Source organism: Chlamydotis macqueenii, unplaced genomic scaffold (genome assembly GCF_036417535.1).
Source record: "Chlamydotis macqueenii isolate bChlMac1 unplaced genomic scaffold, bChlMac1.mat HAP1_SCAFFOLD_210, whole genome shotgun sequence".
NCBI lineage: Eukaryota > Metazoa > Chordata > Aves > Otidiformes > Otididae > Chlamydotis > Chlamydotis macqueenii.
Genome location: NW_028239103.1, coordinates 78,011 through 85,811, shown reverse-complemented (window position 1 = coordinate 85,811; position 7,801 = coordinate 78,011).

Sequence of the window (7,801 nt, the reverse complement as noted above, 5' to 3'; positions counted from 1 at the left end):
CCCGATATCTGTGATGCTGTAGATGCGCTGGGAATGGCCGGTGAGGAGCAGCAAGAGCTTGACAGGCTGGCACTTTCGGTGTGGGAGTAATAGTCCGATGTTCGTGATTTTTCATTTATTTTTTCCAGTGGGAGCCCAGGTTTAGCTAGTTGTAAACGTCGAAGCCCTGTTGGTCAGGGAAAGCCCGGAGCCCCGATGTCTGTGGTGCTGTAGATGCGCTGGGAATGGCCGGTGAGGAGAAGCAAGAGCTTATGTTGCTGGCACTTTCGTTGTGGGAGCAATCGTCCGACGTTCGTGATTTTTCGGGGTTTTATTTCACTGGGCGCCCCGGTTCAGCTGGTGGTAAACGTCTAAGCCCTGTTGGTCAGGGAAAGCCCGGAGCCCCGATGTCTGTTGTGCTGTAGATGCGCTGCCAATGGCCGGTGAGGAACACAAAGAGGTTGAGTTGCTGGCGCTTTCGGTGTGGGAGGAATCGTCCGACGTTTGTGATTTTTCGGGGTTTTATTTCAGTGGGCGCCCAGGTGCAGCTGGTGGTAAACGTCGAAGCCCTGTTGGTCAGGGAAAGCCCGCAGCCCCGATGTCTGTGGTGCTGTAGATGCGCTGGGAATGGCCGGTGAGGAGCAGCAAGAGCTTGACTGGCTGGCACTTTTGGTGTGGGAGCAATCGTCCGACGTTCGTGATTTTTCATTTATTTTTTTCAGTGGGCGCCCAGGTTCATCTGGTGGTAAACGTCGAAGCCCTGTTGGTCAGGGAAAGCGGAGAACACCGATGTCTGTGGTGCTATAGATGCGCTGCCAATGGCCGGTGAGGAGCAGCAAGAGCTTGACTGGCTGGCACTTTTGGTGTGGGAGCAATCGTCCGACGTTTGTGATTATTCGGGGGTTTTTTTCAGTGGGAGCCCAGGTGCAGCTGGTGGTAACAGTCAAAGCCCTGTTGGTCAGGGAAAGTCCAGAGCCCTGATGTCTGTGGTGCTGTAGATGCGCTGGGAATGTGCGGTGAGGAGCAGCAAGAGCTTGACAGGCTGGCATTTAAGGTGTGGCAGGAATCGTCCAACATTTGTGATTTTTCGGGGTTTTTTTTCAGTGGGCGCCCATGTGCAGCTGGTGGTAAACGTCGAACCCCTGTTTGTCAGCGAAACCCCGGAGCCCCGATGTCTGTGGTGCTGTAGATGCGCTGCCAATGGCCGGTGAGGAGCAGCAAGAGCTTGTGTTGCTGGCACTTTTGGTGTGGGAGCAATCGTCGGACGTTTGTGATTTTTGGGGATTTTTATTCACTGGGCGCCCAGGTTCAGCTGGTGGTAAACTTCTAAGCCCTGTTGGTCAGGGAAAGCCCGGAGGCCCGATGTCTGTGGTGCTGTAGATGCACTGCCCATGGCCGGTGAGGAGCAGCAAGAGCTTGACAGGCTGGCCTTTAAGGTGTGGCAGGAATCGTCCGACATTTGTGATTTTTCGGGGTTTTTTTTCAGTGGGCGCCCAGGTGCCGCTGGTGGTAAACGTCGAAGCCCTGTTGGTCAGGGAAAGCCCGGAGCCCCGATGTCTGTGGTGCTGTAGATGCGCTGCCAATGGCCGGTGAGGAGCAGCAAGAGCTTGACTGGCTGGCACTTTTCGTGTGGGAGCAATCGTCCGACGTTTGTGATTTTTCGGGGTTCTTTTCAGTGGGAGCCCAGGTGCAGCTGGTGGTAAATGTCGAAGCCCTGTTTGTCTGGGAAAGCCCAGAGCCCCGATGTCTGTGGTGCTGTAGATGCGCTGGGAATGGGAGGTGAGGAGCAGCAAGAGCTTGAGTTGCTGGCACTTTCGGTGTGGCAGGAATCGTCCGACATTTGTGATTTTTCGGGGTTTTTTTTCAGTGGGCGCCCAGGTGCAGCTGGTGGTAAACGTCGAAGCCCTGTTGGTCAGGGAAAGCCCGGAGCCCCGATGTCTGTGGTGCTGTTAATGCGCTGCCAATGGCCGGTGAGGAGCAGCAAGAGCTTGAGTTGCTGGCACTTTCACTGTGGGAGCAATCGTCCGATGTTCGTGATTTTTCGTTTATTTTTTTCAGTGGGCGCCCAGGTGCAGCTGATGGTAAATGTCGAAGCCCTGTTGTTCAGGGAAAGCGCAGAACCCAGATGTCTGTGGTGCTGTAGATGCGCTGGGAATGGCCGGTGAGGAGCAGCAAGAGCTTGACAGGCTGGCATTTAAGGTGTGGCAGGAATCGTCCGACATTTGTGATTTTTGGGGTTTTTTTTTCAGGGGGCGACCAGGTTCAGCTCGTGTTAAAAGTCGAAGCCCTGTTGGTCAGGGAAAGCCCGGAGCCCCGATGTCTGTGGTGCTGTAGATACGCTGCCAATGGCCGGTGAGTAGCAGCAAGAGCTTGAGTTGCTGGCACTTTCGGTGTGAGATCAATCATCCGACGTTTTTGATTTTTCAGGGTTTTTTTTCAGTGGGCAATCAGGTGCAGCTGGTGGTAAACGTCGAAGCCCTGTTGGTCAGGGAAAGCCCGGAGCCCCGATGTCTGTGGTGCTGTAGATGGGCTGGGAATGGCCGGTGATTAGCAGCAAGAGCTTGACTGGCTGGCACTTTTGCTATGGGAACAATCGTCCGATGTTCGTGATTTTTCTTTTATTTTTCTCAGCGGGTGCCCAGGTTCAGCTGGTGGTAAACGTCGAAGCCCTGTTGGTCAAAGAAAGCGCAGAACCCCGATGTCTGTGGTGCTGTAGATGCACTGCCAAAGTCCGGTGAGTAGCAGCAAGAGCTTGAGTTGCTGGCACTTTCGGTGTGGGAGGAATCGTCCGACGTTCGTGATTTTTCGGGATTTTTTTTCAGTGGACGCCCAGGTGCAGCTGGTGGTAAACGTCGAAGCCCTGTTGGTCAGGGAAAGCCCGGAGCCCCGATGTCTGTGGTGCTGTAGATGCGCCTCCAATGGCTGGTGAGGAGCAGCAAGAGCTTGACTGGCTGGCACTTTCGGTGTGGGAGGAATCGTCCGACGTTCGTGATTTTTCGGGGTTTTATTTCAGTGGGCGCCCAGGTGCAGCTGGTGGTAAATGTCGAAGCCCTGTTGGTCAGGGAATGCCCGGAGCCCCGATGTCTGTGGTGCTGTAGATGCGCCTCCAATGGCTGGTGAGGAGCAGCAAGAGCTTGACTGGCTGGCACTTTTGTTGTGGGAGCAATCGTCCGACGTTCATGATTTTTCGGGGTTTTATTTCAGTGGGCGCCCAGGTGCAGCGGGTGGTAAACGTCGAAGCCCTGTTGGTCAGGGAAAGCCCGGAGCCCCGATGTCTGTGGTGCTGTAGATGCGCTGGGAATTGCTGGTGAGAAGCAGCATGAGCTTGACTGGCTGGCACTTTCGGTGTGGGAGCACTCGTCTGATGTTCGTGATATTTCGTTTATTTTTTCCAGTGGGCGCCCAGGTGCAGCTGGTGGTAAACGTCGAAGCCCTGTTCGTCAGGGAAAGCTCGGAGCCCCGATGTCTGTCGTGCTGTAGATGGGCTGGCAATGGCCGGTGAGGAGCAGCATGAGCTTGACTGTCTGGCACTTTTGGTGTGAGAGCAATCGTCCGACGTTCGTGTTTTTCGGTGTTCTTTTCAGTGGGAGCCCAGGTGCAGCGAGTGGTAAACGTCGAAGCCCTGTTCGTCAGGGAATGCCCGGAGCCCCGATGTCTGTGGTGCTGTAGATGCACTGCCACTGCCCGGTGAGGAGCAGCATGAGCTTGACTGGCTGGCACTTTTGGTGTGGGAGCAATCGTCCGACGTTCGTCATTTTTCAGGGTTTATTTTCACTGGGCAACCAGGTGCAGCTGGTGGTAAATATCAAAGGCCTGTTGGTCAGGGAAAGCCCGGAGCCACGATGTCTGTGGTGCTGTAGATGCACTGCCAAAGTCCGGTGAGGAACAGCAAGAGCTTGAGTTGCTGGCACTTTCTGTGGGGGAGGAATCGTCCGACGTTTGTGATTTTTCGGGGTTTTATTTCAGCGGGCGCCCAGGTTCAGCTGGTGGTAAACGTCGAAGCCCTGTTGGTCAGGGAAAGCGCAGAACCCCGATGTTTGTGGTGCTGTAGATGCACTGCCAAAGTCCGGTGAGGAGCAGCAAGAGTTTGAGGTGCTGGCACTTTTGGTGTGGGAGCAATCGTCCGACGTTCGTGATTTTTCGGGGTTTTATTTCAGTGGGCGCCCAGGTGCAGCGGGTGGTAAACGTCGAAGCCCTGTTCGTCAGGGAAAGCCCGGAGCCCCGATGTCTGTGGTGCTGTAGATGCGCTTCCAGTGGCCGGTGAGGAGCAGCAAGAGCTTGAGTTGCTGGCATTTTCGGTGTGGGAGCAATCGTCCGATGTTCGTGATTTTTCGGGGTTTTATTTCAGTGGGAGCCCAGGTGCAGCTGGTGGTAAACGTCGAAGCCCTGTTGGTCAGGCAAAGCCCGGAGCCCCGATGTCTGTGGTGCTGTAGATGCGCTTCCAATGGCCGGTGAGGAGCAGCAAGAGCTTGACTGGCTGGCACTTTCGGTGTGGGAGCAATCGTCCGACGTTTGTGTTTTTTTCGGGTTTTTTTTTTAATGGGCACCCATGTTCAGCTGGTGGTAAACGTCGAAGTGCTGTTAGTCAGGGAAAGTCCGGAGCCCAAATGTCTGTGGTGCTGTAGATGCGCTGGGAATGGGCGGTGATTAGCAGCAAGAGCCTGACTGGCTGGCACTTTCGGTGTGGGAGAAATCGTCCGATCTTCGTGATTTTTCAAGGTTTTTTTTCAGTGGGTGCCCAGGTGCAGCTGCTGGTAAACGTCTAAGCCCTGTTGGTCATGGAAAGCCCGGAGCCCCGATGTCTGTGGTGCTGTAGATGCGCTGGGAATGGGCGGTGAGCAGCAGCAAGAGCTTGTGTTGCTGGCACTTTCAATGTGGGAGCAATCGTCCGATGTTCCTGATTTTTCGGGGTTTTTTTCAGTGGGCGCACAGGTGCAGCTGGTGGTAAACGTCGAAGCCCTGTTGGTCAGGGAAAGCTCGGAGCCCCGATGTCTGTGGTGCTGTAGATGCGCTGGGTATGGGCAGTGAGCAGCAGCAAGAGCTTGTGTTGCTGGCACTTTCAATGTGGGAGCAATCGTCCGATGTTCCTGATTTTTAGGGGTTTTTTTCAGTGGGCGCCCAGGTGCAGCTGGTGGTAAACGTCGAAGCCCTGTTGGTCAGGGAAAGCTCGGAGCCCCGATGTCTGTGGTGCTGTAGATGCGCTGCCAATGGCCGGTGAGGAGCAGCAAGAGCTTGACTGGCTGGCACTTTTGGTGTGGGAGCAATCGTCCGACGTTCGTGATTTTTCATTTATTTTTTTCAGTGGGCGCCCAGGTGCGGCTGGTGGTAAACGTCGAAGCCCTGTTGGTCAGGGAAAGCGCAGAACACCGATATCTGTGGTGCTGTAGATGCACTGCCAAAGTCCGGTGACTAGCAGCAAGAGCTTGACTGTCTGGCACTTTTGGTGTGGGAGGAATCGTCCGACGTTTGTTATTTTTCGGGGTTTTATTTCAGTGGGCGCCCATTTGCAGCTGGTGGTAAACATCGAAGCCCTGTTGGTCAGGGAAAGCCCGGAGCCCCGATGTCTTTGGTGCTGTAGATGTGCTGCCAATGGCCGGGGACGAGCAGCAAGAGCTTGATAGGCTGGCACTTTCGGTGTGGCAGGAATCGTCCGACGTTTTTGATTTTTCAGGGTTTTTTTTCAGTGGGCAACCAGGTGCAGCTGGTGGTAAATGTCAAAGGCCTGTTGGTCAGGGAAAGCCCGGATCCGCGATGTCTGTGGTGCTCTAGATGCGCTGGGAATGGGCGGTCAGGAGCAGGAAGAGCTTGTGTTGCTGGCACTTTCGGTGTGGGAGCAATCGTCCGATGTTCATGATTTTTCGTTTATTTTTTTCAGTGGGTGCCGAGGTGCAGCGGGTGGTATAACGTCAAAGCCCTGTTGGTCAGGGAAAGCCCGGAGCCCCGATGTCTGTGGTGCTGTAGATGCGCCGCCAATGGCCGGTGAGGAGCACAAAGAGCTTGACTGGCTGGCACTTTCGGTGTGGGAGCAATCGTCTGATGTTTGTGATTTTGGGGGTTTTTTTTTTCAGTGGGTGCCCAGGTGCAACTGGTGGTAAACGTCGAAGCCCTGTTGGTCAGGGAAAGCCCGGATCCCCGATGTCTGTGGTGCTGTAGATGCGCTGGGAATGGCCGGTGAGGGGTAGCAAGAGCTTGACTGGCTGGCACTTTTGCTGTGGGAGCAATCGTCCGACGTTCGTGATTTTTCTTTTATTTTTTTCAGCGGGCGCCCAGGTTCAGCTGGTGGTAAACGTCGAAGCCCTGTTGGTCAGGGAAAGCGCAGAACCCCGATGTTTGTGGTGCTGTAGATGCACTGCCAAAGTCCGGTGAGGAGCAGCAAGAGTTTGAGGTGCTGGCACTTTTGGTGTGGGAGCAATCGTCCGACGTTCGTGATTTTTCGGGGTTTTATTTCAGTGGGAGCCCAGGTGCAGCTGGTGGTAAACGTCGAAGCCCTGTTGGTCAGGGAAAGCCCGGAGCCCCGATGTCTGTGGTGCTGTAGATGCGCTGGGAATGGCCGGTGAGGGGTAGCAAGAGCTTGAGTTGCTGGCACTTTTGGTGTGAGAGCAATCGTCCGACGTTCGTGATATTTGGGGATTTTTTTTCCAGTGGGCGCCTAGGTTCAGCTGGTAATAAACTTCTAAGCCCTGTTGGTCAGGGAACGCCCGGAGCCCCGATGTCTGTGGTGCTGTAGATGCGCTGGGAATGGAAGGTGAGGAGCACCTACAGCTTGACTGGCTGGCAATTTCGGTGTGGGAGCAATCGTCCGACGTTCGTGATTTTTCGGGGTTCTTTTCAGTGGGCGCCCAGGTTCAGCTGGTGGTAAATGTCGAAGGCCTGTTGGTCAGGGAAGCCCGGAGCCCCGATGTCTGTGGTGCTGTAGATGCGCTGCCAATGGCTGGGGAGGAGCAGCAAGAGCTTGACTGGCTGGCACTTTCGGTGTGGGAGCAATTGTCCGACGTTTTTGATTTTTTAGGGTTTTTTTTTCAGTGGGCGCCCATGTGCAGCTGGTGGTAAATGTCGAAGCCCTGTTGGTCAGGGAAAGCCCGGAGCCGCGATGTCTGTGGTGCTTTAGATGCGCTGGTAATGCCCGGTGAGGAGCAGCTAGAGGTTGACTGTCTGGCACTTTCGGTGTGGGAGCAATTGTCCGACGTTCGTGATTTTTCGGGGTTTTATTTCAGTGGGCGCCCAGGTGCAGCTGGTGGTAAACGTCGAAGCCCTGTTGGTCAGGGAAAGCCCGGAGCCCCGATGTCTGTGGTGCTGTAGATGCGCTGGGAATGGCTGGTGAGAAGCAGCATGAGCTTGACTGGCTGGCATTTAAGGTGTGGCAGGAATCGTCTGATGTTCGTGATATTTCGTTTATTTTTTTTAGTGGGCGCCCATGTGCAGCGGGTGGTAAACGTCGAAGCCCTGTTGGTCAGGGAAAGCCCGGAGCCCCGATGTCTGTGGTGCTGTAGATGCGCTGGGAATGGCCGGTGAGGAGCAGCAAGAGCTTGACTGGCTGGCACTTTCGTTGTGGGAGCAATCGTCCGACGTTCGTGATTTTTCGGGCTTTTATTTCAGTGGGCGCCCAGCTGCAGCTGGTGGTAAACGTCGAAGCCCTGTTGGTCAGGGAAAGCCCGGAGCCCCGATGTCTGTGGCGCTGTAGATGCGCTGGGAATGGCTGGTTAGAAGCAGCATGAGCTTGACTGGCTGGCACTTTTGGTGTGGGAGCAATCGTCCGACGTTCGTGATTTTTCGGGGTTATTTTCAGTGGGAGCCCAGGTTCAGCGAGTGGTAAACGTCGAAG